This window comes from Terrapene carolina, unplaced genomic scaffold (genome assembly GCF_002925995.2).
Source record: "Terrapene carolina triunguis isolate 2854851 unplaced genomic scaffold, T_m_triunguis-2.0 Scaffold771, whole genome shotgun sequence".
NCBI classification, from domain to species: Eukaryota; Metazoa; Chordata; order Testudines; family Emydidae; genus Terrapene; species Terrapene triunguis.
The window spans coordinates 1,248,028-1,255,017 of record NW_020665122.1 but is presented as its reverse complement, the minus strand read 5'-3'; positions in this window follow the sequence as shown (position 1 = coordinate 1,255,017).

The following is a 6,990-nucleotide window of genomic DNA, read 5'->3' as shown; positions in this document are numbered from 1 at the left end:
TGTGTGTGTGTGTGTGTGTGTGTGTGTGTGTGTGTGTGTGTGTGTGTATAATCCTGAGTCCTGGATTGTGTGTGTAATCGTGAGTCTTGTGTCATGTGGTCTGTGTGTGTGTCTGTGTGTGAGATAGTGAGTCTGTGCATGTGTGGGTGTGCGTCTGGGATTATGTGTGGGTGTCTGTGATGATGAGACTGATTTCACTATGATTAATTCTTGTGGGGATCGTGGGGGCATCAGAAGCCTGGTTCCGTAGCTGTTTGGATCTAGGGGGACCCCTAGTAATGGAATCAGGAGAGTGCGCGTGCGCGCACACACACACGCACACACACACTGTAGGGACACAGCCATCTCCCACGCCACCCCTCCTGCAGGCCCTAGAGCCTGTTGGAAAATTGGGTTTGTTTATTGGGGGGGAGGTGGTATTTCTTAGAATATGCCAATGTTTTTGTCATAAAACTGGAAAATGTTCAGCTGAAAACCCGATTTTTTTTTAAGCTTAATATTGTTTTGTGGCAGGACCCGAGCCAGGGCTGGAGACCCTAAAGGGTTAAAGCAGCTTCCCCTCCCCCCCACGCCTGGGGATGCCAGAGCAGCTCTGCTTCCTGGACAGAGCAGTTGTTGGAAAGATACCGAGCACCAGGATTGAACCTTGGACTTGGGGGGGGGGGGGGGGGGGGGAAAAAGGCGGGAGAGTTTAACATTGAAATTAAAGGAGACGCATCTATAGCTGTGTGTGGCATCACAGCTCCCTAAACCACTTTACAGGATCCAGCCACTAGAGGGGGTGACAGACACACACTGGTATGGATCCGGGTTACATTGGTGCTACAGTAAACCATCCCACCGAGAGGGTGGGGGGAAAGCGAGAGAGCCCTCTAGGATCAACAGAGACCCACCCACCATGGATAATGTGGATGACCCCTTAACCCTGTGGAGCTGCCCCTTTAAAATCTTAGATTTAAAGAAGATAAATGATAGGTTTTTTTCTGTTGCGATGGTGTTAACCTGCGGAACTTCCTGCCATGGAAAACTGGATTGAGACATGACTGGCCATTTCGATGGACAGTGAGATGATCCACAGCCCCATTAGAGAGATGGGTGTAAAAGGGACACACGCCTGCCTGTTTTTGAGCCCATTGATCTCTGACTGAGGAGGCAGGAAAGAGCCCTCCCACATGGCCCAGATTATTCCACCAGTGAACATTAAGGGGCATCATGCACCATCCCATGGAGCAACTGGGCCAGGCCCCCATCAGAGCTGGGACTATCATAGAATCTCAGGGTTGGAAGAGACCTCAGGAAGTATCTAGTCCAACCCCCTGCTCAAAGCAAGACCAATCCCAACTAAGAGCCAGGACTCCTGGGTTCTATCCCTGCCTCTGGGAGAGGAGTGGGGTCTGGTGGTTAGAGCAGGGAGGGCTGGAAGCCAGGACTCCTGGGTTCTATCCTAGGAAAATTTCTAGGAACTGACTTGGGAAGTTGTCAGGGTCTGAAAGCAGGGGGTGAAGAACAGAAGGTGCTTGGGAAGGTCAGCTCCAGAGGGCAGGTCTGGGTGGCCCGAGAAGAGGGAGGACTTGGATGCATTGGTGAGGTTGCTGGACCCAGACCCACCTGGCAGTTCTCTCCATCTCGAGCACCCAGCCCGCGCTGTGTCACCTCCCCACGAGGAGATGGCAGCCACAGAATGGGACTTGCTCAGTCTCTGGTGATGCCCCAGGAGAAATTAATCAGAGGGTACAGATTTTATTTTGGTTATTAATATTGGGGGGTCTCACACTTCGGTGCAACCATTGGCCGAGAGCATTGCCCATCCCAGGGGCTTGCTGCAACCTTCCAGACCCTTCTTCATGTCAGGGGCTCTGTGTGTCCCACATCCCCCCTCCTCCCCATGCCAGGGGCTCTGTGTGTGAACCTCCCCTTCTGCCCCCCATGCCAGATGTCAGTGTCCTGTTGTGATAACTGGGCCTGTAAATTTACCCTCGTGAGCCCAGCTGTAAAAAGTGAGTGAAAGATTATATATGTCCCTAGAACAACCAACATGGCTGGGAAAATGGCTGCACAAGGGGGAGGTGTGGGGGGGACAGGACAATGGAATGAGCCCAAAGAAAACAGCTGCCTGAGATAAGTCAAGGGCAGTGTCAAGATCACGTCTGGGAACCACAAACAGCGCAATCCTGCACATCAATGCACCACAATTGGATGTCGGAAATGAGGGCTAATCGGTGGATGAAATATTGAGGGGACGGGCTGTGCCACCCACCTCTCCCTTTTGGGGTACTGAATGAAGGAGATTTTGGAGTGAGACTCGGCTTGTTTGTCTGCAGCTGCTGGCTGGGAGGTGGGTGGCCCAGAAGGAATGAGCTTCACCATCATAGTTTCCATCCCCACAGTCTCCTGGGACTCCGGGATCCACCTCTTTGCCAATTCTCCAGATTATCAGATTTTCTAGTATCCAGTCTGGCCCTGTCCAAATTAGATCAGATAAATGGGGTTCCCTTTATAATGATCAGTGTATTGTCATGCCCATATATAACCATACTGTGTGGCATAGGCGCCAACTCTGCGGGTGCTCTGGGGCTCGTGCACCCACCGACAGCCCCACAGATCAGCTCCTCCATCTTATCCCCCAACACCTCCCGCCCACCAGCACCCCACTGATCAGCTCCTTCCCATCCCTCCCCGCAAGTCCCGCCCACCATGATCAGCTGTTTCGTGTGGCTTAAAAACAGCAATGTTCCATGTCAAAGTCTAGGGTGTGGATCCAATGGATTGCTTCCGGTGATGCGGCGTGGATGGCCGAAACACCAGGATAGGATCATGAGCCGTTGACCGATGAGATATGCCATGGTTTGAAGTGTTTCCATTGCAAGTAGAACTGTGTTTTGTTCCCATTTCGTGAGAAGGTGGGTGCATCTGCTGTGGGATGTGTGGATGCAGTTCCAAGTGGACCATATACTTCATGGGAGTGAAAAGCCACCGGGGCAGGTGATGACAACCTTCTTGTGGTCTGCTCTGTTACGTGCTAAGGCACAACCAATGTCATCAAAGCGGCATCTGATGTCGTTCAGTGCAGTTCCAGATTGAACACTAGTGGAGTTACTCTAGTGTAGTCCAGAGAATTCGTGTGTGTGTGTGGGGGGGGGGGGGCTTATAATGGAATAATTATATCAGTTTAAATTCACACCTTAGGTTCTATTGAAAAAAAAAAACCTTTCCCATGTAGGCAAGGGCCTCAGTTTAAACACTGATTGAAGTTAGACTGGTGCAAGTTTTTCCTGTATAACTTCATTCCAAAATGGGACAAAATCCAGGCTGTGTTGAAGCCAATGGGAGTTTTGCCATTGACTTCAATTGGGTCAGGATGTTACCCAATTTGTCCTTTAAAAAAAGGAGGGAGAGATGATCCCAGGCAGGAGATGAAATTTTGGTCTAAAACAAAGTCATAGCACCATTAGGATTGACCCAATGTCCATCTAGCCCAGTATCCCGTCTCTGACAGTGGCCAGCACCAGATGATGCAGAGGAAGGTGTAATAACCTCACAGTAGCAGATGTTGGCTAATCTGCCCCTTACATTGGATTTCATTGATTTAAGCCCCACATCATGTGGTTTAATAGCCCTCCTATAATGGCTATTTTTAATTATAATAACTGGTTATTCTGGACGCTTGCTAGCCCGTGCCAACAGTGAAATGATATGAAAGCTAATGAGACACATCCTAGTAAATTCCACTTTCAAAAATGTATTTAACAGATGTTGAATGACATTGTTGTTATAGTTGCATGCATGTAAATAATCCTCACAATCCATAGGACAGACAGAATTACCACCAGGATTTAAAAGTTATAACAGTGTGATACATAGAAAAGCTATTTTACATCAGTTTTAGAGATTTGTATGGTTCCTTCTGTGTAGACCTGGGCAAATTGATGCTTTGGCCAAACTGAAAAATCAGAATTAAAAAAGAAAGTTTCAAGGCCACATGAAAACAAAAGTATCAGAGTGGTAGCCGTGTTAGTCTGTAGCCACAAAAACAAGGAGTCTGGTGGCACCTTAAAGACTACCAGATTTATTTGGGCATAAGCTTTTGTGGGTAAAAACCTCACTTCTTCAGATGCATGGAGTGAAAATTACAGATGCAGAATTTACATTTATTCTCTACGTAAAAGAATAAATGGACACAAATCGGACATCAGAAGTGGTAACATACAAAAGCCAGAAGGAGAACACTTCAATCTCCCTGGACATTCTATAACAGATTTCAAAGTAGCCATTCTTCAACAAAAAACCTTCAGAAACAGACTTCAAAGAGAAACAGCAGAACTAAAATTCATTTGCAAATTTAACACCATTAATCTGGGCTTGAATAGGGACTGGGAGTGGCTGGCTCACTACAAAAGCAGCTTTGCCTCTCCTGGAATTGACACCTCCTCATCTATTATTGGGAGTGGACCACATCCCCTGATCGAATTGACCCTGTCAACACTGGTTCTCCACATGTGAGGTAACTCCCTTCTCTTCATGTGTCATTATATAATACCTGCATCTGTAATTTCACTCCATGCATCTGAAGAAGTGGGTTTTTTACCCACGAAAGCTTATGCCCAAATAAATCTGCTAGTCTTTAAGGTGCCACTGGACTCCTTGTTGTTTTTGTGAAAACAAAAATGTTTTGGTTTTTCTTCCAAAATGAAAAACCAATATATTTTTGTTTCCGGTCGAATGAAACCTAGGAGTTGTACAGATTGAATTACTTCAGTAGAAAATCACAGCAGTAGCTGCGATGGTTAAACATGGTGTATAGACCAGGCATGCCTCCCTGATGTGCCTTTGAAAATGCCATCTTAGATGATAGATAGATAGATAGATAGATAGATAGATAGATAGATAGATAGATAGATAGAGGGGGTGTATGGGGATAGATAGATAGATAGATAGATAGATAGATAGATAGATAGATAGATAGATAGATAATGTAAGGGGACTACTAACATTCAGTGGGGGTGTTTTGGTTGCTAGCTCCCAGTAGCAAAGGAAAGGGGTGGGGGGGTCGATGGGAAATCAGGACCTTGAGACTGACAGTCCTCAGGGGCAATGGGGAGAGGCCAACTCCAGGTCAGCCTGATGGACAGAGCGGGCAGGCTCATCAGGGAGTCAGGAGGCCAGGGGGGGTCCCATCCTCCCTGTGAGCTGGAATTGCCTGGGTCAGAGAGAGTGGGGCTGAGCTAAGGAGGGAGCAGGGGCCCGAGCTGAGCTGGGAAGCAGAGCCGGGCCGGCCAGAGGGGCCAGACAAGCAGCCAGGAAGCAGGTCAGAGCTGGGAGCAGAGTCACAGAAGCAGCCCACAGAACAGACCTGTCCTGGGAGCAGAGCTGTAGCAACCAGAGCCAGAGGGGCCAGAGAAGCAGCCCAGGGAGCTGAAGGCAGAGCAGCAGCAGCAGCCGTGCTGAGGCCGAGTGGAGCTGGAGCTGGAGCTGGGGCTGGAGCCGTCCGGAGCCAGGTGCGGGGAGCAGCTGGGGAGAGTGAGGGAGACCCTGGGCAGTGGGCCCAGCACAGGGAGACACCTCAGCCAAGATGCCTTGCAGGCCGCACTGGGAGGGGATCATAACCCCGACCGGGCAGGGGCGACGCTGGGAAAAAGGGTCCTGCGACCTAGAGCCTGAAAGCGTGTGGCCACCGCCAGAGCAAGTGTCCGACCCGCGGCGTCTCTGCAGCACAGTCGGGGCCTGGGAAGGAGGCCTGGGACCTACAAGGAACAGACTGTGACCTGCCCTGACGTCCAGAGACACTGCTTGTGATGTTCCCGGCCACAGAGCGGGGTGATGTGTTTTCCTTCAACCTTTCCCATTTTCCTTATTCCTTTTTAAAGTAATTACTGATTAAATAAACTATATTTGCTTTAAATTGTATGAAATGATCAGTGGGTCAGGGAGGTGCCCAGTGCAGAGAGGGTACCCCAGAGTGGGGACACCCTAGCCCTGTCCTGGGTGACTACAGCAGGGTTGGGGGTCCAGCCCCCCAGGAATCCTGGGCCCAGCCTTGTCGGGGTTTACGAGGACTCTGCCAGACAGGAGAGTGGAAGGGGAGTCCTCAAGGGCAGGGAGGCCTCTGGGTAAAGGAAGTGGGAGGGAGGACTCAGATCCTTTCGCTAACCCATTTCACCAGGGTAGTGCAGAAGTCAGGAAAGTTCCACACAATAGTGGGACCATTGCCCCGCTTTAGATAGATAGATAGATAGATAGATAGATAGATAGATGGGGTGTCTGGGGATAGATAGATTAGATAGATAGATGGGCTGGTGTTTATGGTGGGGGAGTGTATATAGGGGGATAGATAGATAGAGGGTTGGGATGTATGGAGAGAGGGGAGAGAGATATACAATGGGAATTAGGCATCTAAATAGCTTTGAAAATCTGGGCCACCATCCATGAGGAGCCAAATACACTCTGAGGCATAACACCCTGGTGACTACCTTGTTGTGCAAGGAATTGTACTTTGCTACAGCCTTTAAAAGGCTGCAGCATACTCCCCCCATATCCAATCAGCTCCGAGGCCAGGGGCATGGGGCGATGTGGAGCCGTTACTCCATTCCCCACCCACTGATACCCAAGGCAGTGACAGAATCCCAGATTCCTAGACCAGAAGCGATCACAGGCAAAGTAACTAGACCTCGTGTCTATCACAGACCAGCAACACCACCCAGCACCCGCACACTAAACCTGACAACCGAAATTACATTAAAGCATTACAGCCCTCAGACCTCAGAGTATTGGGGGGGTTGCCCCTGCATTCCCCTAAGTGCCAGAGAGCACACTCTGAATTTGGTCTCATCTCACCATCAGAGAATAGGGACCAAATTCTGCTGTCAATGATCCCAGGGTAAATCCAGTTCTGTTGATTTAATTGGAGTCACTAGCTTCACACTGATGAAACCAAGACCAGAAACTGGTCCTAGGTCTTTCTTGCACAACAAGCGAATTGATTTTTTGGTTAGG